At 35.3% G+C, this 26,019-nt stretch overlaps 1 pseudogene across 1 annotated transcript in view; it reads right to left on the reverse strand.

Annotated features, from left to right (window-relative positions):
• The window catches only part of LOC101050783 (uncharacterized), a 387,580-nt pseudogene continuing 361,561 nt past the window's right edge, over window positions 1-26,019 (reverse strand). Inside the window, exon 4 of the transcript XR_012514904.1 lies at window positions 1-26,019. This exon is cut by the window's right edge and continues 15,177 nt beyond it. The product of XR_012514904.1 is annotated as an uncharacterized LOC101050783 (transcript).

The raw sequence follows: 26,019 nt of genomic DNA on the forward strand, positions 1-26,019 counted from the left end.
TTCTTTGGTAAATAATTAAAGCTGAATATGCAACATTTCTTAGAAGCACTGAATAAGTCTATTTGTCCAGCTTACTTTGCAAAGACTGCGTAGAAAACAGCACCATAAACACTTTCAGTCCCCACACAAGGGCTAAACAAAGAGTCCTCTTTCTAGCCATCTAATCGGGTAATTTATTTTTTCAACCATCACATAAATCGAAACACAGCTGTAACCAATGACTTGCAGATCCCGTTCCCAGCCAGCTGGAATCAGTTCTGCTGAAACAGCAAGATTTTTACATTGTTCACTTCTGTACATCTGGAGAAATCATTGAGGTTCAAAGGTGACCAGAACAGCTCTTTAAATAAATTCAACTGACAGTGAAGATTTGCCTAAGGATCTACAAACTCTACATTCACTTCTACAAAATGTTCATGTCATGAAATTAATGCTTATAAAGGCTATTTGCATCCTAGTCAATATAGACTTTATGAGTTGCTAATTGAATTAAGCACTCAAATGCCAATTTCTTTCCAAAAGAACTTGCATAGGTTTCCTCAAAACTTCTTCCCAGGAGTTGTCACTATTTAAAGACAGTTGTATTAAAATACTACACTACAGGCAGAAAATCAACCATAAGAACCTGTAAAAAAACCAGATACTAGAAATGTACCTACTCATACCTCAAGTTCAATCATGTTTAGTTAATATAATCCTCTATTTAGATAAAAATGAATAAGAAATACTATCTGAAAGAAAGCAGAGCTGGAATATCTCCATCAAGCTAGGCAGGCAAATCCCTCAAAGGAGTCAGAGTCCTGGGAGAATCAAATGCAGGTTAGGAATGTTCCATATGCAGTCTTGCAGAGAGGTGATTCTGGCACAAGCAGGGAAGAAACCCAAGAGCAGCAACAACTTTTGCTCTACCTTAGAAGCACGTAACTGCACACAGGGCAAAAGCTAAGACTCCCCAAAACAAAAACTGAGGCAGTCCATCTTTGATGTCAACAGCCCTCCATAATAATTGGAAAAACTTAGAACAAATAAAAATCTAGAAGAGTAAATGTATTATTGGCATTTATATTATGCACACTATATCAATTCCAATGCATCATTTTCTTCATAAAAGCCATCAAAAAATAACTATTTGGGAAATAAATATATATGTCTGACAAACTTCTCAAGCCAGTTTTTATTGGGGTTAGAAAAACAAATACAAGTGAATCACAAATGCATTTTACTTTCCTTCTTAAGTCAATATACAGAGAATCAAGTTATTTTCATTATTTAGCCATCTTTTTTCAAATACTTGGGCATTTCAATTACAGCGGACCAATAATCAGTAACTTCCTTAGGCATTGTGCCTTGAAAAAGATTGAATCAATAAACAGTGATAATGTATAGTTCTCAGTTCATACTGATTGACAGATGGTGATCACGTAGTGAGTAGCAATTCACAATTAGATGTTAAATTCACAAAGATGTTTAGGTTCATGCACTTGTTAAACTGATCGTTATGTGTCAGTCACTGTGTACACAGGCTATAGAAACATGGTCTGGAACAGTTAGAAATGCAATTTAATAAATTATCAAGTATTCAATATAGTGAGGATTACCTTTAAGAATTTCAGGGTTATGAAAAATTATTCCTACCCAAAAGGCAGGTCTGCATGCTTTTACACCACTGGTTATTAATTCACTGTGGGCTGTGGAGGAAGGGGATCTAGAGAGGCACACAACCTCTATAGATCTCCTGCAGAATAAAGATCTAATGTTGTTTCCTTCTGGAATATTCACATTTTTGCAAGGAATTTTTAAAATAGTGATATACATCTTCCAATACTATTACTTCTGAAATGTAAATCCTAATTTTTTTTCCTTAAAATACATCCTTATTTTCAGAGTAAACACCATTTAAAAAAATCTCTCCTTTTAAAGATACAAACCAAGCAATCCAAAGATAACTAGAGTCTACCAACTTATATTCTTGATTGGTAGAGAGAAAGTTAAATTTATAGGGAAAAATTTGTGAATGAACATTGCTTAAGTTTATGAACATATCATTTAAAAGTAACCAGCCAGTTAAACACATCATTGTTTTAAAATTGGACTAAAATTAAGCAACTCTCATACTCTGTTCTCTACTATAATATTAAGGTATTCTTCATAAGCAAATTCCTATGACTGAGTTTTTCAGTTAATAAATGTTTTAATGATTTTAATTCACATGTATTCCAGAATTCTGTGGTCCTGTGATGTACATATAGTTATTCAAATATGCAATGTTTCTAAAGCATCTGTAACATATGACAATTTACATATATTATATATGTACAATTTATATATATTGAGTGAAGATATATTTGTAAGACTAAAAATATTCAAGAATTTTTATTATTTATGACAGAATGTCAACTGAACCCACAGCAGTAGGAACTGTCACATAAATACTTATTCAGAAAACAAACAAACAAAAGTGTCTTCCCATAACAATTCAGCTAAAAGAAAAAAAGTGGGTGGGGAGTAAATATTAGAAAAAAACTTTCAAGTGTTTCCCAACAGATGCTATCTTGAAATATGCCCAGCTAACATGTAATTTTCACAAGTTAGTTTCTTAAACTTATTTTTATCAAAGTTTGATCTAATACTTTTTACCCAGTTTCTTTTCTCATAATTCCTCTAGACTATATTACAAAATAAACATTTAGTGTATGATCCAGGCAACATATGCTATGAAAACGCTATAGAAAAATGCTGTCTCTGTGTCACCATGAGCTTGCTAAACTAAAAATGGGTGCCAGGCTTTATTCTTCTACAAGAACTAAGAACAAGTTTCTCATCTAGATTTGAGCTGGTAGACTGAAAGAGAAAGTTCTAAGATAGGCAAATATTCCATGTTTATTTGTGAACATATCTTACTCTTTTTAGTACACTGATAATAGCTTGACTCTTTTTAAAGAGCAAAAAAAAATTAGAATTTTATTAATTCAGCAAGTCTCTTGTTAATCATATTATATATACAATATTATGATAATAATAGTCTTAATTTCTTAGAGGTAGCTGTTAAGAGAGTCACAACACACTTTTTAAAGCATGTATTTAAATATAATTGCCCTAAATATATAAAATATATTTAAACTAGCCTAAAATATAATTAAACCCTAAAATATAATTAAACTAGCCCTAAAATTATGTGTATTATTTAGTAAAAGTTTTTTTAATCTTAATAATGGTTTTGTAATTGTTAAGGCAGATTTTATTTATATTGGTTATTTGTTTATATGTGTATTTTGTTTGTAATAGCAAATAAGTCTCCATGGGAAATGATAGAATTTTAGATATTTAAAAGTAGTTTGGAATTTGGCAAGGTGGAAAGTAATAAAAATGCATATTCAGAGAAGGGTGAAAAGATTCATCTTCTTGGGTAAAGTAGACATGATGAGAGTATTGGAAGGTGGGGTTGGAGAGAACCATGGAGTGAAACAGGGAAGGGGCTCATAGACAAGGTCAGATTCTTAATATGCATTCTAGAATCTTCTACAGTCAGACAAGACTTCCAAATTAAGATTCAGTAGGAACTAATTTTTCTCTTTTCTATTTAAAGAAAAATATGTAATATTTAAACAAGTTTTCTCCATTTCTGAAGAAAGAATTAAGACCTTATGCTGACTTACAAAATTCTCATGGATTGCTTAAGTTCACCACTGAATACAAACAGATAAAGATTTTTCAAAGTCTACTCTGACCTTGACAATTTTTAAATTTGATAGGTTTTCTTTGCCAAACTCTGTCAAGTCTAGCTACTTTATTATAACCATTATTTTTATTGATTGATTGATTGAGATGGAGTCTAGCTCTGTCTCCAGGCCGGAGTACAGTGGCATGATCTCTGCTCACTGCAACCTCCACTTCCCTGGCTCAAGCGATTCTCCTGCCTCAGCCTCCTGAGTAGCTGGGACTATAGGCATGCACCACCATGCCTAGCTAATTTTTGTATTTTTAGTAGAGACGGGGTTTCACCATGTTGGCCAGGATGGTCTTGATCTCTTGACCTTGCGATTCGCCCACCTTGACCTCCCAAACTCCTGGGATTATAGGCCTGAGCCACTGTGCCTGCCCAGTCCAGTCATTGTTTTTTTTTAATCAAGTAGATTTTTTTTTTCTTTTTTTTTTAATGTGAGACAGAGTCTAGCTCCATCATTCAGACTGGAGTGCAGTGGCTCAATCTTGGCTCACTGCAATCTCCACCTCCTGGGTTCAACTGACTCTCCCTGCCTCAGCCTCCTGAGTAGCTGGGATTATAAGCGTCCCCCACCACACTCGGCTAATTTTCGTGTTTTTAGTAGAAACAGGGTTTTACCATGTTGGCCAGGCTTGTCTCAAACTCCTGACCTCAGGTGATCTGCCCACCTTGGCCTCCCAAAGTGTTGTGATTACAGGTGTAAGCCACTGCACCCGGCCTATAAAGTTGGTTCTTGGTGATATTCAGTATAAACTACCAAGTGAAAATAATCAGAATATTTAAAAATCCTAAGATTATTGTCAAGTATTTTGAGTGTTTGATTGGATTATTGACTACACTGACTCCTTGTCAGCGGTGGATATCACTAGCCATTTTAGAATGTTTTACAACAGAGTTTAGCCAAAGTTTTTGTCAAAAAGGAACACACCATTAATTTGGGTGTACATTTTTTGTGAGAAGATTATTGTGTGTGTGTTTGTGAGAGAGACACACACACACACAAAGAATTTTTTAGTTTAAATCTTTCAAGTCATAGACTCGAAACTATAAGAGGGCACAGAGATTCCTGTAAAAATAGTTCATAGGTTTGTAAAGATATGAGTAAATCAGGCATCTACAAGAGGAGCTTTTCTTGTCTTTGGAGGCCTAATTAATATTATGTATCAATGGGTGAAGCTATTAAAAAATGTTATTTCAATTACGCTAAAATTAGAAACTGTTTCAAGATCTGCTGACATTCATCTTCAGGGTAAGTTTTGGCCTGTCTTTTCTCCCAATCTTACCATCCTCTTGTAGTTTTAAAGACCTACAATTTTTTCCTTTCTAAAGATAAAATTATGAGACATTACATTTGAAAACTCTTGAGTTTATTTTCTTTGCAGAGGATCTATAAATCTTCCAAATAGACCGTGTAAATCAATTCATTTATCACTCCCTCTCTTGAACTAGTAAAAATTTCCCAAAATGTTACAGGTACTGTTTTAAGCAAGCCAGGATAGAGCTTATAAATTACCTAATATGCTTTGTCCATGAACTAGCCCAGATGGAAAGAAGATTTTATCTATCTAACTGTACCCAACAGCTTTCTATCTGTGCAATAAATTAAAATGAAGTGTGGCGGGAGTTATTTTGTGTCAAGTATACCAATACATTTAGCCTTTTAGAACCAACTTTATGTAAGTAAAAATTCAATTTGTAAAAATTAGAAAAATCACATTCAAATGGGTACTTCAAATGACACATCTGTGTCAAGAAGGGTTACACAATGTTATTTCTAGAACTTTCAGTAACTTGAATTTCATCTGACATATATTTTAAATATATCCACTGTGTGTAAGTGATTAAGTTGCTAAAAGAATTACAAAAAATGAAGGGAGAAATAGCTTCTGTCTTCAAAAAGTTTAATATATGGTAGAGAGTCGGATATAGAAATCATGATCTATGGAAAAGTGTGAAGCATTCTATCAAATACAATGTGCCAAAAAAAACACAGGGGGAAAAAACAGTAAATGCTAAGTGCTTTATAGAAAGCTTCCAGCAGGAAGCTCCACTTGAGTTAAACCTTGAAGGAAAAGGACCGTTCAACAGGAAAATCTAGAAGAGGGAGAAAAGACATAGTCTGTGGGCTGAGCAGGAGGAGAGGCTCAGGGTGGGAATTGGCACAGTTTGGGGAAAATGACTAGAACAACAAAAATGCTGGCTTATACAAGGAATGTTACTAGGAAAAAAGGGCATGCAGTTGGATCGGGGGTTTGGTTATAGAGGGTGTTTGGTGTACTAAGAAGTAATGCTTCGGGCATAAATGACCAACTAAAATATTTTTGAGTAAAAGTTTTAGATTAGCATAAGACACACAACAACAGTGCTTACCATGTACTTAATACAAAATCCATATATAGCTCAGGGCTAGTACATATAATGCCATTTTATCATCCACTGGGCAAACAGTATAATTATTAGCAATTTATCGACAAGAAATCTGAGCTTCCAATAAGCAATGTATCCAATATGGTACCACTAGTAAATGGCTATATTGTTCATGGCCTATTTGATTCCATTCATTCCTCTCTTAAGTGTTTAGTCAGACTACTTCTCAAAATTAAATTGGTCTCTTAGCAAGCATAGTGTTGAATCTCAGTACACAACAGGATAAGTAGTCTATGTCAGGTCAGGGAGGATTCTACAAAGAAACTCTAAGATGGCACAGAGATTCCAGGTGTTTCTTTATATTTGGAAAATTTTGGAAGTGACAGAGGACTAAAATATAGACTTTTCTGATCCCAAAGCTCATGTTCTTTCCTTTATCACAGGCTACTATTGATCAATAGTTAATATAGATATATTAATATAGATAATAGATATAATAATATAGATAATAATCAATATTTTAAGTAGCTGTAAAAAAATCCATCTCGGGAATGTATTTGCTTAACAAATTCCCAAATGCTGAGAATCTCTAGGGCTTCAAATTTGGGATCATAAGGTATAGTATTAAAATGAATATTTTTTTCCCCATGTATCCTTTTCTATTTGAATTTTCTCCTTTGTATAACATCGTAGACATAAGGTTATAATGATTTAAAGCAGCTGAATAACTTTGGCATAATTGAATAATTGATATCCTAGAGATATTTTCCATTTTTATTTGAATTCTATAATGTATTAAGCATAAAAGCATAATATTGAATTTGAATTCATTAAAGCCTTTGCTTTTCAGTTTCATTCATTCATTTTGCCACTGGTTCATTACTTAACTATTTTGTTGTTCATTCACTTCTTATCTGACTACATGTCATATGACTGAAGATTCAGCTAAAGATTAGACTTTTCATTACCTAGTAAGCCTGTGAGAGTAGTCACTGAATACCTTAATGTTCAAGAAAACTTAAGTTATTAAGTTCAAGAACTTAAATGATCTATCCCATGTGGTAGTCTCAAGTTTCACAATAAAGTAGACTACTTAGTAATACGTTATTATGTCAGTTCCAGAGGAATAGGACCAGTTCTTGGAACAAAATTTATAGAAAAGCTTCCACGAGGGTTTTAGTTTTACCAAATAAAATCTATCAGTTTGGAGGCTTTATTTGCATTCCTATTTCATTCATATTTCTAACTACTTTTTTAAACTTTTTGAAAATAATCACTTAGAATACAGAAAAGTAAGCATAAGTGTATCACAGAACAAGTATTTTTCGGGGGTCTAAATTAATTCGAAAGCACATAGCACTTCTAATTTGAGAATTTAATATGTAAAAGAGAGATAGATGAAGGAAAATAAAACTTAGAAACTGAGTTCTAATTTTGTCTCTGCCATGTTCATTGTGCAAATACAGACAGGATACTTAACACCTCAAGGCTTTGGTTTCTTACTTTGAAAATGCATTTCACTACCACAGTGGAATCAAATGTGAATTTTGTAACTTCAAACCTAGTGGGAAAAAAAGTGCCATATAAACATTTCATGTAACAGATTGATTTGGGGTTATTTTACCTGCAACTTTTAAAGTAAATTTTGTTAAATAGAGAAAAAGAATCCCAATTTACGACTATTTCTTAAACTTGGCTTTGTGTGTCTGGAATGCAGTGACAGAGTTGTTGATTTTTGAAGACGTGAAATGCAGCAAAAACAAGAGGGTAAAGTCTGAGGTCCTATTGATTAAGGCACATAAGGTGCAGTGGGGTAAAAATAAAGAGAGACAACTAGTGAGGTTTTAGGATCTGAAGGCATTGTTATTTTGAGTTGAAGAAGCAGATGAATACCATTTCCAAACTATAACAATGCCATCTCAAATTGCATATCCCTTCCAAAGAGTTCTAGGTTTAAAGAAAACAATGACAAACATGAAATGCATTTTAGATTTCTTTGAAAAGGGAAGTTTATGATCATTTTTTAAAAAATAACTGCGTGCACATAGACCTTAACAATAAAAAAGGCCATTTATGGGAAGAAGGAGGAGGAGGCAAGTGAACGAGTCAGAAAAATCTAATATTTGCAGGTGCGTTTACTAATTTCTTCCATGCACCATGGTAATTTTGTCCTGAGAAGTGGCAGTTGAAGACTTCTTCCCTAGAGCAGGAGCAGATACATTGAATGCACTCTCAAAAACTCCAACCAGTTTTCAAGAAACCTGACCTGCAAAAGCAGTAATGCAACCAAACCTCAGGCATCCAACTTCTACAACTGTAAATTTAGATTATGCGCCCACATACCTTGAAAATCTTTTTTTTAGTTTTGAATTTTTGTGGATACACACTAGGTGTATATACTTATGGATTACATGGCATATTTTGACATAGGCATGCACTGCGTAATCACATCAGGGTAAACAGGGTATCCATCACATCAAGCATTTCTCCTTTGTATTTCTCTTGGATAATTTTCATATCTTCTTTTCCCCTTTATTATTTAGAAAATATTCAACAAATAGTATGAGAGAATAGAAGGTATATTCGTATTTCTGACTGCCCTGCAACCCCTATTCAGGTAGATTTGAGGGTATTTGAAAAGATTTTTATCAATATTCTAGACAACAGGAAAATTTCAAATATATATATATATATATATATATATATATATATATATATATATATCGCATTGTTTAGAAGTGAAAGTATTTTAGTGAAGCTTCTTTCTTGAAGAGAAAGAAAACATGTTGGTTATTGCAGGAATTAGAAGCATACATTACAGCAACAAAGGGACAGCAGCAATAGAACAAAGTCAAGCTTGTTTAATAAAAACTGCTTACTCATTCATTCATTCTTTACTGTCAAAACCCTTTTCACAAAAAGGCTATCATGAACAAATCACGGAGGTGGAATTTCCAAACAAAGAGGTAGTATTTGACCTCCATAATTTTTAGGATAGCTACCTAAACTGCATCTGTAATTCACTAGGATCCAGGGACTTTAGAGTTTTTACATACTTGAAACATGTCCGAAATTTTGTGTTCCTTTATTCAGAATGGTTTGCCTTGAAAAAACTGAGTTAAGAATGTAAAGAAATCCTAAAATTTCTTAGAGATTTTGTACAAAATGTATTAGGTACTGTTTTTTAAAAATGAAGACAAGAAAGAAAAGTCAGTTTATTCTTGAGTAGAAATAACAATGGAACATAATAATTTTAAAAGATGAAATTTCTAAGGGTCTTAGAACTTAACAACATGTGAGGTTCAAACATATTTCTATCACATTCCTCGCTCTCCTGTTTCATGGCTTATATCCTCTTCCATTTAAGATTACAAGACAAGTTCCATATCATCCACTACTCATCCACTGGCAGATGTGTTGAAATAATATGAAAACCATGCCTTCTGGTCTGCATTCCTAATCATTTAACTCAGCCTGGGGATAACAGAACTCTTACTCCAGTTGGCCAGTTGAATGTACCTTTATTTCTACATTGAAGTTGCTTTCTTGCTGCCATTCCTATAATTTCCATTGGCTTTAAATCGCTCTTTTAAATAATTCATTTATCAGACCTGGTAATTTTTTGACGGCCCCTTTTTTCTTTGACACTTAGAGATTACATCAGAAAACATCTTATTCATTGTACTCAGTTGTCTTCATCTGAAGTTTAAATCATGATAGTTTACATAGTGTTCTGTTTACACGTGCTGATTCTATTTAATACAGCAACTTTAAAAAATATGCTAGACCTTGTTTTCATGCAATAATGTACCTCTACTTCTTTCTCCGTACATGTGCAAAATTCATTTTATATTTTCTGATTGTGACTAGAACCAAAAAAACCTTTAAGTCCTCCCCAAGAGGAACAATGAAAGGGCTCTAAGGAAAGATAGCTTAAATAAGGAAGAACTGGCTAGCTTGGGTCCCATGTATGTAATAATAAGTTGGAGCTTTAGGTCACACTAACCACATTTTCAATAATGAAAGAAAATTCTTATACCTTGAGATCTGATTATTAAAGAACAAAGCTTGGTTCTAGGTTAAGAGTGTTGTAGAAAAAAAAATTGTCTGTTAGCCTTACCTGAAATTAATAACCTAAATTTTGAACAATTATTAGGAGGTGACTTACTACTTTTAAAATTTTTATTGAAGGATGGATCTAATTTATGTATGATTTAAATAATGTATAGATTTATGGAATGCTAACATAACAAGGCTAATATTATAAGGCCCTCTCCTCCCTGGTGAAAATAGTAAATGGAAAAGAAAATGTTGGAAATGATTAAAGATATATGCATCAAGAGGAAGGACAGCTGCCCACAGTTCAAAAGCATCATTCTAGCTATGTTGCTATGAACCGCTGACTCAATCACTTGATGTAGACTCACTAATCAGTTTATCTGCCAAACACATCCCTGTTCTTCCTGCATGAGATTGGACTCAACTCTGCTACTATTAGGTAAAAGTAGCTCAGAGGCAGATGGAATAATGATTAATTTTAATAAATACTGTAAGTAGAATTGAACAAAGCCTAAAATGTGAGCTTCAAAAAACTATTTGAATATTAGCCTTCTAAGTAGTCCAGTGAAACTGAATTTGATATAAGCAAAGATAATTAAAGTTACAGACATTTGAAAAGAAAAAATTCGTGAAATATTCATTAATAAAGTATGAGGGAAATATGCCCTTCTACTAATGCATACTAACCTGGTGTTTTGGGTGTGTACATTGGTGAAGAGGTATGAATTTTGGCTGCTCCAAAATATATGACTATCTCTAAGAAGGGCACGAAACAACTTAAGCCACTTCTAAGATATGCATTTCCTTTTTCAGGATGTGTATTAATGTATAGTAAGTGTAAAGAACAGGAACATTATAATTATAAGCACATTAACTTTTAAAAGATTTTTGTATCTAGTTATATGAATATGGTGATTCATAATTATTCACAATTAAGGAGTTTTAAATAAGTAGATCTAATTAAAAAGAATATGCATTATTTCAAAAAAAGCAAGATAAATGCAGAAAAAACAACACGAGAGTAAGTCTTTCAAAAGAGACAGGTAACAAAGACTTTCATTTTGAGAACTTGTCATTTCCTTGCAAATAGATAATGAATGTCAAAATGCCTATTCAAATCCTCACAGTAAAATAAAATAACATTTTCCTCTCAAAATCTATGACTGTAAATATCCTGAGTGGAAAACATTTCATATATAGGTATGTTAATTATGGAATTCAAAATAAGTGTTATATGTTCAAATACAAATAGTTTATTGTGCCAGTTTATTCTTGTAGCCCTCACCAACTCTTAATTTATATAGGCACAGCTAATGCATCATAAGAAGACTTTTCTTATTGCTTTCTTGTATTCCTTTAGTTTTAGTTCAGCTTATTAGAGAGATTCAAGAAGAAAACGCACCTGTAATCAGATTTTTATCCCAAGATCCAGCAGAAGGAGAATATATACAGGCAACAGTTTTTGAAGCATTAAAAGTAGCAGCTTCAGGATGGATAAACACAGACTAGGAAAGTTCACACTACATATTGTGAAGCGTTAATTGAAGAATGTTTATTTGGCACAAGAGACACCCCTTTTTTGTACATTCCATAAGATGGTGGTGTCATGTTTATACGGCTATGCCACCTTGCAGCAATGTATTCTTCACAACAATTTCTAAATGTTTTAATTATTTTTCTTCCAATACTATATGATATTCCCACACTCAATTCAACCTATGTTTTGGAACACTAGGTGCTGACAATGTATTTTCAAAAAGATTAGTTATCTTTCTACAATACTGAAAAACAGACCTTATGTATAAACTGAGTTCACTGCAAAAGATTGGATTGATATGCATGCATGTGTGCACATGGGTCAACTGCCCAAGGGAAGACGTGGTACAATTTGATATTTTCTTACTTTTCTTGGTTTTCAAGAAATACGAAGCCTGAAGCCTTTCTTTTATCCAACTGAACAAGAAAATTAGCAAAGAAATTAATCTAAGTTAACTATAGAGGCAAGAGAACCACATAAACATATAAGGAAAATTTTTTCCCCCCAAGGAAAAACATTACTGTCCACTCTTGAAAACATTACAATTAATCATTATAAGTAAGAGCTCCTAGTATTGATGCACAAGGTTGGTGATTTTTACAGCCGGTGAGTAAATGAGAACATCAAAAATGTTAAGAGTAAATCCCTTAGAACATTGAAGACTGGGAAAATGGGAAACAATATGGGGGTCTTGTATTAATCTTAGTAGTTTAAGGTAAAACTTGATTTTTTAGTACACATGCAATTGGATTTAAGGATTATGGAATGAAAGTTGCCAGATTTTCACACACACAAAATCTTTACTTATAATTGACTATTTTACAATACAATCCGTAATTTTCTTCTTAAATATTAAAGTTTTACAACAGCAGTCAACCATTAGAGGAAGTAACTGAGTATGCTGAATGCCTTTCGAATTTAAAAGATCTAGATTCTGTCTCTAAAGCTTTCTTTGAGAGAAAGAAAAGTAACAAACCTGCTTTTTGGTGAGTGACAAAATAATATTATAAAGTTACAGACTCATAGTATTTAACATGGACAAAAACCTCAGAATCAAAAAGAAATCCTATAAATTTGCTCATCAATATTCTATAAAAGAACTTTCTAAGTAAAAATGTTTATTGATAAGAACCTCAAGCAATGATTAAGTAGGATCTATAATCAAATTAAAAACAAACCATTCTATTTGATGAAAAGTGTTGATTTTAAAAATATACATTTTATGAATCTAGTCTACAAAGTATTTGGCCATGAATGTCACTGGCTGACAATGCTGGATGCAATTCACTACTCAAGTAACTCTTTCCTGACTAATTCTATTTAATATTTTATGCACTGTTCAATAGGCACAGTTTTAGGTTCAGGTTGCAATATTATTTAGAGTTTTATATTCACTTTTTAACTTTCAATTTTAAACATATGTAATAACTCTTTTTATGTTTAAATTACATGAAGAACAGTTAAAATACATTTTTCATATATACATTTTCACACTTGTTCCCCAATTTATTTTTTAAAAAGCCATCACATTCCACACATATCCCATAAGAGGAACTTGGGGGTGGAAAGTTGAGTAAAAATGGGTAAAGGATATTGTAAGTATGAGTGGTAAGGAGGAGGCACCATCTTGAGTGGCATACAGGGGACATATCAGACCAACAAACCACGTTGATATTAACATCAAAATCTTATTCAGAACGTTGCAGGTATACTCCCTCCTTACTCTTGATGTTCCTCCACTGACCCACAGAGGTAGATAATTCTTTTTGGAGATATTGCTTTGTAATGTATCATATCTTCTGTAATTATTAATAAAGACAAGACATGAGTTATTCTACCTGAGAATGATAAAAATCACAAATGCCTAGAATAAGTAGCTTTAGTATTAAGAAAACACCATCCAAGTAAAATCCAGAAACTGACAATTTTTAATTGGCAGAAAGGCATAAGGAAATAAACACATTTTGGAAAAGGTCTATTTCTAATTTTTTTTACTTGACTTATTTTGTATTTATGGAGACAGAGATCTTGCTATATTGCACGGGCTAGTCTCAAACTCCTGGCCTTACGTGATCCTCCTGCCTTGGCCTCCCAAAGTGCAGTGGTTACAGGAATGAGTCACCATACCCAGCCTGTATGTAGCTTTTGATCCCATAAAACTAACTTGCTTCACTAACCCTATATCATATGGAAAATGGACTAGAACTTAATGTCTTAAAAATTAGAGTCCATTAAGTACAAAATTCACTTTTTTTTTTTTTTTTTTTTTGAGACGGAGTTTCGCTCTTGTTACCCAGGCTGGAGTGCAATGGCACAATCTTGGCTCACGGCAACCTCCGCCTCCTGGGTTCAGGCAATTCTCCTGCCTCAGCCTCCTGAGTAGCTGGGATTACAGGCACGCGCCACCATGCCCAGCTAATTTTTTGTATTTTTAGTAGAGATGGGGTTTCACCATGTTGACCAGGATGGTCTCGATCTCTCGACCTCGTGATCCACCCACCTCAGCCTCCCAAAGTGCTGGGATTACAGGCTTGAGCCACTGCGCCCGGCAAAATTCACTTTTAATAGAAGATGATATAATAGGCAATGATAAAAATCATTTATCATAAAATATTTTATTTAAATATTTACATAAAGGCAGGTTTTATAAGCAAGATGGAAATATATTCAGGGTTTGTTCTGTGGCAAACACATACTTCCATACCTCCTATATCTATACTTTAGAAGAGACAGAGTGTTAAAAGCTAGATTATGACCTCAAGTTAATATGCAATCAAAATGAAAAGTAAATGTTACATTTGGTTCCTCTTAGAACACCAAGCTGAAAGTTAAAGACTTTTTTCAAACAATGTTGAAGCAGTATACCTGTCTAATGAAACTGTGATCAAATATGTCTTAAAACAGGTGTTAATACATAATGACAATGTAAAAAAAAATCCACAAGATTTATAATGAAATCACAGTAAATAGATTTCACTGCAATTAACTTGCTTTATTGAAGTAGAAATTTTAGTTATGTGTCTCAGATTTTAAGCAAAACACAATTGATATTGATAAAATGTAAAAGAACTGGGAGCAAGTAATTTATATGTATATGAAGTTCTGGAGCGATATCCACAGATATCTATATAGTAAAAACTAGTGACATAGAACAATTAGTCCACTTTGCTGAATTACTGCTTCTGGTTATCCAAAGTGGGATGAGTTTTCTGACTGGCTTGATTTGCATGCAGCCAGCAGATGGTTGATGAACACAGAGCTTTTTGTTTATGAACTCTATTCGCCTTACTAAACCATAGGTTTAACTCTAGTCTCTCTAGAGTTAAACACCTTCTCCTCCATTCTTGAGCTGAGACAATATATGCACAATAAATTGCAAGTCGGAATTTAAGCAAACAATTCTAAAAAATGACCAGAAGAAAAAAAAATATCTAGCAAATTCTGGAGATGTTCTACATGGGCTACTTCCTCTATTCCTGCTGACCCTTCCACTTCCTTTATTAGAACTTTTGAGTTCACACATTTCTCCTTTTCACAACGGGGTTGCAACTTTTTTTGTGTATATGTGATAGTTTCCCTCTTGTTGCCCAGGCTGGGGTGCAATGGTGTGAGCTCAGCCCACTGCAACCACCGCTTCCTGGGTTCAAGCGATTCTCCTGCCTCAGCCTCCCGAGTAGCTGGGATTACAGGTACCCACCACCACACCTAGCTAATTTTTCTATTTTTAATGGAGATGGGGTTTCGCCATGTTGGTCAGGCTGATCTCAAACTCCTTGCCTCAGGTGATCCACCTGCTGCGTGCATGGATCCCAAGTGCTGGGATTACAGGTGTGAGCCATGGTGCCTGGCTGTGACTTTCTTTATCCTGATTACAAGAGAAAGGAGCACCAGTGTGAGGCAATGTGACAAATCCGGAAAGTCATCTCTGTTTTCCTACCAATTTCTGCGCAATGTGGCTAGAGGTGGAAGGCCGCTGGCCTGAGCGGTCAGTCTGCAGCGGGGGAGGTACGCTTGGAATGTGTTGAATGCATTCCTTAGATGCTTGAAAGGAGTGAATGCCTCCTTATTGGCTTCTGCCCATTTTAACTGGTGTGGCTGCTTTAGTAGGGAACAGGTATTACTTTTAAACACTCAGCATGCTTCCTAGCTTTTAATCACTGATGACTTGCTGCTCTTAGGTTTTTGGAATTAGGCTTTTAAAGCAGAGTTTTCTTTTATTCTCATTTGGTTTTTGTCCATTCAATTTTTGGTTTGTTTACTTATTTTTTAAAACTGAAGTCTTAGGCCTGGCATGTTGGCTCATTCCTGTAATCCCAGCACTTTGGGAGGCCGAGGAGGGCAGATCACTTGAGGTCAGGAGTTCAAGACCAACCGGTCTTGAACTGGCCAACATGGCCTGGCCAACATGGCCAAACCCTGTCTCTACTAAAAATACAAAAATTAGTTGAGCATGGTGGTGAATACCTACAAATCCCAGCTACCAGGCAGGGTGAGACAGAAGAATCACTTGAACCTGGGAGCTGGAAGTTACAGTGAGCTAAGATCATGCCACTGCACTCCAGCCCAGGTGACAGAGATTTCGTCTCAAAAAAAAAACAAACGAAAAAATGAAGTACTCAGTTGGGAGTCTTCAACCACGCATAAGCCATTGTGCTTAGCACGGGAGAGACACAGATTGATAAAGCAAGACCCTACCCTCGAGTTTCCCCATAGGTTCATGCCTTTTTCTTTATGAGCTTCTGATTGCTCTTAGTTTGAATGGCTTGGTGATTATTAAGAAATGCAAATAGACTTATGTTGTTTATTGACAATTATTTTGTTTTTATTCATTTGGTAAAATATTTTTAATAGCCATTATTAAATGCCATAATCTGCATTGGCTTTTATTTTGTCTGAAGAATAATTTAAAAACTATGAAAAGTAAAATAAATCTATTCATCCAGCCAACCAGCTATTCTTTAAAAGATTTTTAGAAACAGCAGATGAACTTCTGATCAAAACTCAGGCACACAGCTGCTTTCTAGAATGGTCTTGCTACTTCCTGATTCACCCTAAGCCGTCTTCATGCCATATTGTACTCCCACCCCAGTTCTTCACTCATCTATTCTGGTAATGTGCTTATGATCATTCTCTTCTGAGAATCTTCTTTGGATTTCAAGTTATATAAATGACAATAATAACTTTTCTAAGCAAGCCACTTAAAACTATTGTAGATTAGGCTTTATATAGACTTGTTTTATATTCAAATTAATGTATAATATGAACAATCATGAAAACAAATTAGTTTAGGAATAATACTGCAATATTTAAACTTTCATTTAAATAGGCCTTTGCCTACCTTCTTCTAAATGAGGGTAGTTATATACTAAACAGTCATACATAAGAGAGTATTAAAAGAATATTAAAATAAAATGGAGCAGTTTAATGCGCACAGACATTGATTCCTTCTTTAGAAATTCTACAGCACTGAGTACGTGATTCTGTCAAAGCCCTTATCACATTGAATTATAATTACTGTTTATAGTCTATCTCTGATGAGGCAGGGAGCTTCAGGAAATCTTAACCTATTTATCTTTGGAGTCTCAGCTTTGACATAATGTCTGACACATAGAGGATGCTCAGCATAAATCTGTTGAATGAAAGAATAAGCAAGGAAAGAGAATGGGCTTGATTTCCTCACTCCACCATTTACAGTATATGACTTCTTAGCCTGCCTGAGTCTCAGCTTCCTCGTCTGTCATCTGAGTGAAAAAAAAAAGTGTAGTAAAGAGCTTTAAAAGAAAGCCTGTGACTCTAAGTTAAAGGGAATTGCACGGGGCCTAATTAATTTGAGCATCCCTTCATTCAATCAGAGTTGATTATTTACTGTGCATGAAACCCAGCTAGACCACTAGACACCCAGTTCTTGTCCTTGGGAAGTTGATGTCCAGGGAAATGATGACAGGTAAACAAGTCACAGCATTTGATACACTGATTGTATTGTGACAAAGGCTGACAAAGTACAGACTGTAAGGGGCACATTGGATTGTCTCTCCCACAGTCACCAGGAGTCTGGGAAGGATTCTTGGAGAACCTGACATCGGAGACCCAATATATGTCAGATAAATATTTCAGGCAATGGAAGAGGCAATGCAAGGTCCTGGAGGGATGGGCAAGAGCCTGACGCAATGTATGTAAGGAGAGAAATTCCTCATATCATATCCTTGTTCCAGAGATCATTAAGTAATGCTTTGTAATCTGTGGTTAATCTGTTTCTAAATTGAACAGAAAAATATCTAAGTTAACTCATTTTTTTCTTCCATCATTTAGGAAGTTTTCTTTCTGGAACTGCATTTCTAAAAATTTCCTAACTTACCCTTATTTATCACTGTTATCATTTAGCATATGTTTTATCAACAGAATAGCAGAACTCAATCTTTGTGGTGCAAAAAAGACCAACTTGAAAATATTCCTGAATATACTGCCAATTACTAAATTAGTTTTTAAAATTTTGAAGGTATTTTGCCATTGATTGGTTTTACCCCTCACTAATTGCTGGTATTATATGGTTTTCTGAAGGTGAAAAGAATATGCTCCTCAGAAATAGTTATATTGACAGAATTAGCAGTTGAATAAATATTTGTCACATTGTATTGCTTTTTGTGGCTAATCATTACATACTGGGCATCTCATTAGCATTTATATTTTGTATATTTTATCTAAACACCACAATAGCATGAAGTGTATTTTGTGCTGACAAGCGGAGATACTGAACTATGTATTGAGGTCAGTTATCTTAAAACCTTGACTGCTTTAAAAGAGCAGTGAACAGAACATGGGCAAACCAGAAAATCTAAGTCTGATTCTTGGCAAAGCCGTGAACTAACTCTGTGGCTGCAAGCAGGTCACTTAACCTCTATTTTATTTAATAATTGTTTTCATTATCCTATTCATTTACACTTTAAACAACATAGAAACAGTGTTTGAAGAAGCTTTCAGTGGAGATTAGTTAAAAAAAAATACTTAAAATTTATTTAAGTATGTCTAAATCCTAGATCTTAAATTTTTTTAAAAAAGATCCAAATCTCCTTGGGCACTATTTGTGCTTTCAGCACTATTTAACTTCTGTTTTACTGAATCATTGTTGACTTCATAAATGTTTGAAATCGACTGTAGCAACATTAATAGAAGAAATTTTTAAAATAACTTTAATGGATCCAGATATGCAGTATATTGCATGAAAATAATATAGAAAGAATGATGATGTTGTTACAATATAAGATCTTTAGGTGTCTTTTAGAAATTTTGATTGCAAAATATGCTCAAAAGATCGATCTTATGAATTGATGGGAAGAAATGAACTACAGAATAATTCGCATAATATTCACACCATAAATCAAATAGTTTACTTTGTTCAGTTTGAACCATCAAGTATTATACCCACAATTTTCTACAAAAAGAGCATCCCGTGGAAAAGTCTGTTGCCTTCCTGGTTCTTGAAAATACAGCATTGCTAATCACTTTGGAGGATGAACATGGCTTCAGATCATACATTTATTACACGAATTATTATTTTTCCATCTTCAAATTTCCTAAAGATATGAAACAGCCAATTTTAATCAAATTGGTTTCCCTCATGCTCCTTAAGTGCAAGAGATGCCCATCTGGGTCTGAAGATAATGATGCCATGAAATGGAAGTCGAAGTTTGAGACCACAGTCAGGGCAGTCTTCTACTAAAAATAAGTGCCATGTAGATACTACCACATCTTGTTTTGCAAGTCTGTCCTCACAGAGCAAATAATCATTTTTGGTGCAGAATGCAGTCACAGAATTATCCATTAGTGGTTAGTAATGGACATAATTTTACATGTTTTTAGAAAGAGCATTTGGAAAATGAAACACTGAAAATGTTGGCCATATAAGGAATATTAATATTCACATATAATAAAATTTAGGGACACATACCCCTTTTTACTGACAACTACTGGCACAGAATTTTTCTTTTTTTTTTTTGTTTGAGACGGAGTTTCGCTCTTGTTACCCAGGCTGGAGTGCAATGGCGCGATCTTGGCTCACCGCAACCTCCGCCTCCTGGGTTCAGGCAATTCTCCTGCCTCAGCCTCCTGAGTAGCTGGGATTACAGGCACGTGCCACCATGCCTAGCTAATTTTTTGTATTTTTAGTAAAGACGGGGTTTCACCATGTTGACCAGAATGGTCTCGATCTCTCGACCTCGTGATCCACCTGCCTCGGCCTCCCAAAGTGCTGGGATTACAGACTTGAGCCACCGCGCCCGGCCAAATATTTTCTACTTTCTTGAGGAGAAGGGGACTATGATGCTTCATCCAGTGGTAGAGACAGACATTAAGAAATTCTACAACTTATACAGTATATTAATATCCTGCCTTGCAGTATGCTAGCTTTAATGGAAAAATGAGAACGATTAATAACTGTAAGTTGTAAGATAGATAAGATAAATCAGAAAGCAGTTTTGAAATGTTAAATATATTACAGGAAAACAATACAAACCTGTGTCTAAATCAAATGTAAATGCCTACAACAAATTTCTGCCCTTCATTATTAACATATAACCGAAAAGAGATGAATTTCAAGCAAACGTCAAGACAGAATACACTCGTAATTGAACTTTCAACATGAGGTTATATACATTTCCAGTGTGGTGCCAATAATGCCAGATGAGTTGTGTTCAGTTTCCAACATGGTCAAACTGATAAAGATGGTTTTGCTGAAAATCGAATTAACTGAAATCATCTAATTATAAACGAAGAAAGTAAATTCTACCCCATTTATTTCTTTGTAAAAAATTTTCTTTAGCATAAAGAAAAAATATGCATGTGAGCAACTCAGATTAGATGAAACTGCAACTTGATTTTCACAAAGTAATGAATAATGATTAGGAGCTAGTATCTATGGAGCACTACTATGAGTCAGGCTCTGTACTATTACATTTATTATTTCATTAATTTTTTCCAAGAATTTTTGAGGTTGACACTGCTTTACAGATGAAGCATCAGAGGTACAGAGAAATGAAAGAACTTGTTTAAGGCCATACACCCAACAAATAATTCAAACTCTGACAATCTGACACTAGAGCACACTCAGTTTGTATCTGTTGATTTTTTTCTCTCCCAGGAGCAGGAAAATGAGATACTCATTGAAGGTTATTGCTAGGTTCAAGTGCTAATTACTAAACACAGACTTTGCATCCCTAAACCACAATTTGAACTAGCCAGCTGTTTAATTTCAGGACTCCATGGGGCTGGGTCGGGGGCACTTTAGCATGGGAATTCAATGGTCCTATAGTCCAAGGCTGCTCTAGGAACTTTGCTAGAACTTACGGGGAGAAAGGTTAGATTTCTCTCAGTGTTGTAGAACATCTCAGATATAGTTCTTTTTTCTTTTTCGGGGTGGGGGGTGGGGGGACAGGGTCTTTCTGGAATGCAATGGACAGGTCCAGGCTGGAGTCCAATGGCATGATCTCGGGTCACTACAACACCCACCTCTTGGGCTCAAGCTATACTCCCCACTCAGCCTCCTGAGTAGCTAGGGCCACAGATGTGTGCCACCACACCCAGCTAATTTTTTGTATTTCTGGTAGAATACAAATAAATACTTATTAACCTTAGAGATCATCTGGCCCACTTTCCAGATTACCAAACTGAGGCCGAGATTCCTTTTCTTTTCTTTCTTTTCTCTCTTTTTTTTTTTTTTTTTTTTTTGAGACAGAGTCTTACTCTGTCGCCCAGGCTAGAGGGCAGTGGCAATACTGGCTCACTGCAACCTCTGCCTCTTGGGTTCAAGCAATTCTTCTGCCTCAGCCTCCTGAGTAGTTGGGACTACAGGCATGCACCACTGTTACCAGGTTTTCTCTTGGGTGCTGGTGAGGCACACCTCCCCCTAGAGAATGCTGTGGGTTCTTGGTCTCCAACCTCTTAAAGAATAAGCGATGGGACCACTGAAGGTGCATCCTATACTCATAAAAGTAAATATTGGACCCAAGAAGTGTTGCAGAAAGGTGATTTTATTTAGGTACAGAAAAGACAAGGAAAGGAGAAGAAGAGACAGACTTCCACAGGGAATGTGGCAGGGGATTCCAGAGGGGGAAATCGTAGAGGGGAAAGGGAGCTCCCTCTGTGTGGACGGGATTCCAGAAAGCTGGAAATCTGGCGTGGGTGAAGGAGCAGGGGAATTTATCCTGGGAAAAATTCCCACCTTACCAAGTTCGTCTGGCCAATGAAAGGAGTTCCTTAGAACTTCCGCTGGAGTGACTTTTAGTTTCTTCCCTCACCCGTGAAATTTAAACATAAACTGTTAAAACTCCTGGATGGAGAGAGATGGGAGGGGGGCATGACGCTGTGAAATTCTTGCCCTTAAAACTATGGCTCCTCATGGACCTGAAAAGAGAACACATTCACCTACCACCAAGCCCAGCTAATGTTTGCATTTTTAGTAGAGACAGGGTTTTGCCATGTTGCCCATGCTGGTCTGAAACTACTGACTTCAAGCTATCCACCTGCCTTGGCCTCCCAAAGTGCTGGGATTACAGGTGGGAGCATCCTTAGCTGCATCCTTAGCTCAACCATAGTTCTAAGGCAGCTCCAACCCAGTGAAGGGAGGCAAAAGTGTACAGCGTAAAAACAGTATGATGGCACAGAGGGTATCTGAATTCAGACGAAGTCTTACTTCCCTCATTTATGAAACACAAGTCTTTTTTATAAAACAAACTTTTCTGCTTCTCTATCGGTTATTATAGAGTAGAAATAAAGCAACAAGAATGAAAGTAGTCTGTAGACAGCCAAGGTTAACCCAAAATTGACACTACTGTAAAATTAAGGTTGAAGCAATTAATTGTGAGACACAAGAAAGGAGCACTGAATTTGATGCCAAGAATTAGAAGATACACATGTGTAGATCTTCTTAGCCAGGAAAAAGTACATAAATGAAGAAATAAATAAATTACTGCTTCACCTTTAGTTTTTCTCCTTGGTCTCTCTCTAGGAGTATGCATCATTAGAACTCCAAAAACACGTGATCACATTATACAATCAGGAGCATTCCTGGATCTTATAAAGATCAGTTTTATGTGGGTTACTCCAGGATGCATAAAAAGCTTTTTAAAATAAGAGAGTCTGCAAAATGAGATGAAGTTTGAGTGAAAAGAAACGTGGTATAGCACAAAGAGCACTAGCCAACCATTCAGAAGTCTGGCTAGAAGTAGTTCCACAACGTGTTTTTTTTTTTTTTTTTTTTTTTTAGAAATATTCACCATGGAGAATTCACCCTATATTTATTAACCATTGTTGATACTAAGCCAGACAGACATAGTTTTCTACTTTTTGCAAATTGACAGACTACTCTGAGGACAGATACTATACAAATAATCTAATAAAAATATGTTACTTATCAATGAGTTTGATGAGTTTGAATTTAGTTTTATTAATTATTAGATAAGAAAATTGGAGTAAATGACTGACAAATTCTCCTTCACTCTGATTACCTATGACTATTTTTCAGTGTCAATCTGGAGAAAAGTTAGAATAAGAAAAGATACAATGTCAATTAAGAAATGAGAGTAGCATGTAACATATTATTAATTACATTTTAATGTGAATATAAAGGTTAGCAGATTTTAAAGATTATACAATTTTGCCAGAAATAAAAATAATTCAAAGCTTTTTAGACAGAATAATGAAAATAAGCAAAAACTTTCCTGTCCCTCTTTATTTTATCACAATAACTTAAACTTACTGCTTTCCCTGTACCAAACAATTTACACCATAATTTAAAATATCTTATATCATTTAATCCTACAGGAGCTCTATGTTGTGTTATTATCTTACTTATAGGTAAAACAAGGAGGTTTATAGGGACAGAGACAGCCCTGTAGCCACAGAATGACAGAGCTACATTTGGGGTCTCTTTGCCTCATTTCAAAGCCTTCACTTAATGAGCCTTCTTGCCTTCCACTACACACCACTGCTCATGTGCTACATTGGTGCATGGAGCCTCATTGTGAGTAAAATATAAAGTAATGGTGTACTGGTAGGGGATGGGAAATGGTGGACTCAGGAGATGAAGGGACAGCCTGATACGATTTTATGTTGGTGCAATGGAAGCAGATTGCAAAGTTCCTTACTCTCCTGCAGAGGAATTTAAACTTTATTGGTGTAGGCAAGACTATAAAGCCTTTACAGAATACAAACTACTCTGTGAATAGAGCAGGAGAGAGAGAGAGAGAGAGAGAGAGAGAGAGAGAGAGAGAGAGAGAGAGAGAGAGAAAGAGAGAGAAAGAGAGATTGCTTAAGAAGACTAAAGAAAGCCAAAGGCACAAACGAGGGTCAAAGGGAAGTACTGTGCTGCAACAGTGTAAAACATGTAACTTAGATATGTGGGATAATTTTTAAAAATCCAATTACTTAGAAATGTCCTAGAATTTACTTTAAAATATCCATAGAAACAATAAAATACCTATGTCACTCTCAAATGTGTCATGAAACAACTGGAAATAATGTATTTTGTATTATTTTAATAAAAAGCACTGGATACCACCATTTACTCATATATTTATTATCTGAAGATTCTTGACTTGCTATATGCTAATTATTAGGTCAAATTTTAAACTGAAAATATGATAGAATCATATAATCACAGAACATTCTTGTGTAAAATAGAAATATGTCCAAGCGCAAAAAGAGTCAAATGAACTTGTCAGTGACTGGGAAACGAATGGAATTCTTAGCCTCAACCAGAATTAGGCCTCACAAATTGTCTCTCATGTACCAACTTCACTTTAGTGAAAATTGCAGGGAAGAAACAAACATTTTCTGAAATCCCACTACAAGCAGTTCAGTAGGTATTTTAAGCTCTAGTTTAATGCTGGGACTATATGATCCTACATTAAAGAGGAAGAACTTAAGTCTCAAAAATTGGATTTGATGGCAGCACTTGGGTTCCTGCCTTAAGTTGTGACCATGCAACTTTGAAAGTAACCTCTTAATCTTTATGTGCTTATGTCCATCCATATAAAATGAGAGAAATGGTGCCAAATTTACATAACAATTCCCTAATTCAATTAAAAAATTCATTATGTGTGAATATGTGGTCAAGTATATGTGTGCACGGTGTGACTTTGGGTCACACTATGGAAGTTTCTGGGTTTGTTATTTTCTCCTCAGGCTGCAAAAATAGGAGGGCATTGGTGGTGTGGGGTTGGGGAGCTGATGAATGTAGGGAGAAGACCTGGCTGGAGAGCTTGGCTCTGGTGAGGATACGAGCAAAACAGGAAATGAAGAGAGCCACTGAGCTGGGGATGCTTAGGACGGTCAGGAAGAGATCAGGATATGGGAAAGGGTTAGATTGCGATGTGTCGGAACACAGCCAGGGCGCTGTTATCACAGATCTCTAGGTGCCATGTAAAACATTCACTTGAATCTGGGGCAAACACACAAGTAACGTGCATTAGATTTATCTTTTTATAGCAACTGATGTTTAAAAAGCTAACAAAGATTTTAAAGGAGCTAATAGCAACAGATCATGTGAGAAACAAATGATGCTTTCTATTAACTGAAGAGTGAAATTCCTTTAATCAGAATGTTCATTTCTTAGAAAACTTTCTCTCCAGAACTTGCACCAAAAAATACTCCGTAGTAACTAATGCAAAGACCACTTACAATATCACAGAAGGCTGGGTGCGGTGGCTCACGCCTGTAATCCTAGCACTTTGGGAGGCCGAGGAGGGTGGATTGGCTGAGCTCAGGAGTTCGAGACCAGCCAGGGCAACACGGGGAAGCCTCGTCTCTATTAAAATACCAAAAAAAAAAAAAAAAAAAAAATAGCCGACTGTGGCAGTGTGTGCCTGTAATCCCAGCTACTTCAGTGGCTGAGACAGGAGAATCGGTTGAACCTGGGACAGAGGTTGCAGTGAGCCAAGACTGCGCCACTGCACTCCAGCCTCGGCGACAGAGCTCCCATCTCAAAAAAAAAAAAAAAATCACAGAAACCAATTGGAAATGTGTCTTAGACACTGTAACATATTTTAATCTCCTAACGTTTATGCTAATGTTGTAAACTGGCTTTTGTTTATTAAATGACATTTGCTAAACCATTTCCTTTAATCATATAAATATAGTCAAATACAAATTTTACACGAATCTAACGTTCAGAAGAAAGGTTTTTCTCTGATTTCCTATTAATTTAATATAAATTGTTATATTAATTTTGTATTTTCTCCGATATTCCATACATAAATTTTATTCTAGTTAGTTTCTATTCCTTTACTTAATGTGAGGGGAAATAAATGGAGAAATAGAAATAAGGCACTTCATTATGGAA

The sequence above is a fragment of the Saimiri boliviensis genome, chromosome 18 (assembly GCF_048565385.1).
Source record: "Saimiri boliviensis isolate mSaiBol1 chromosome 18, mSaiBol1.pri, whole genome shotgun sequence".
Taxonomy (NCBI): domain Eukaryota; kingdom Metazoa; phylum Chordata; class Mammalia; order Primates; family Cebidae; genus Saimiri; species Saimiri boliviensis.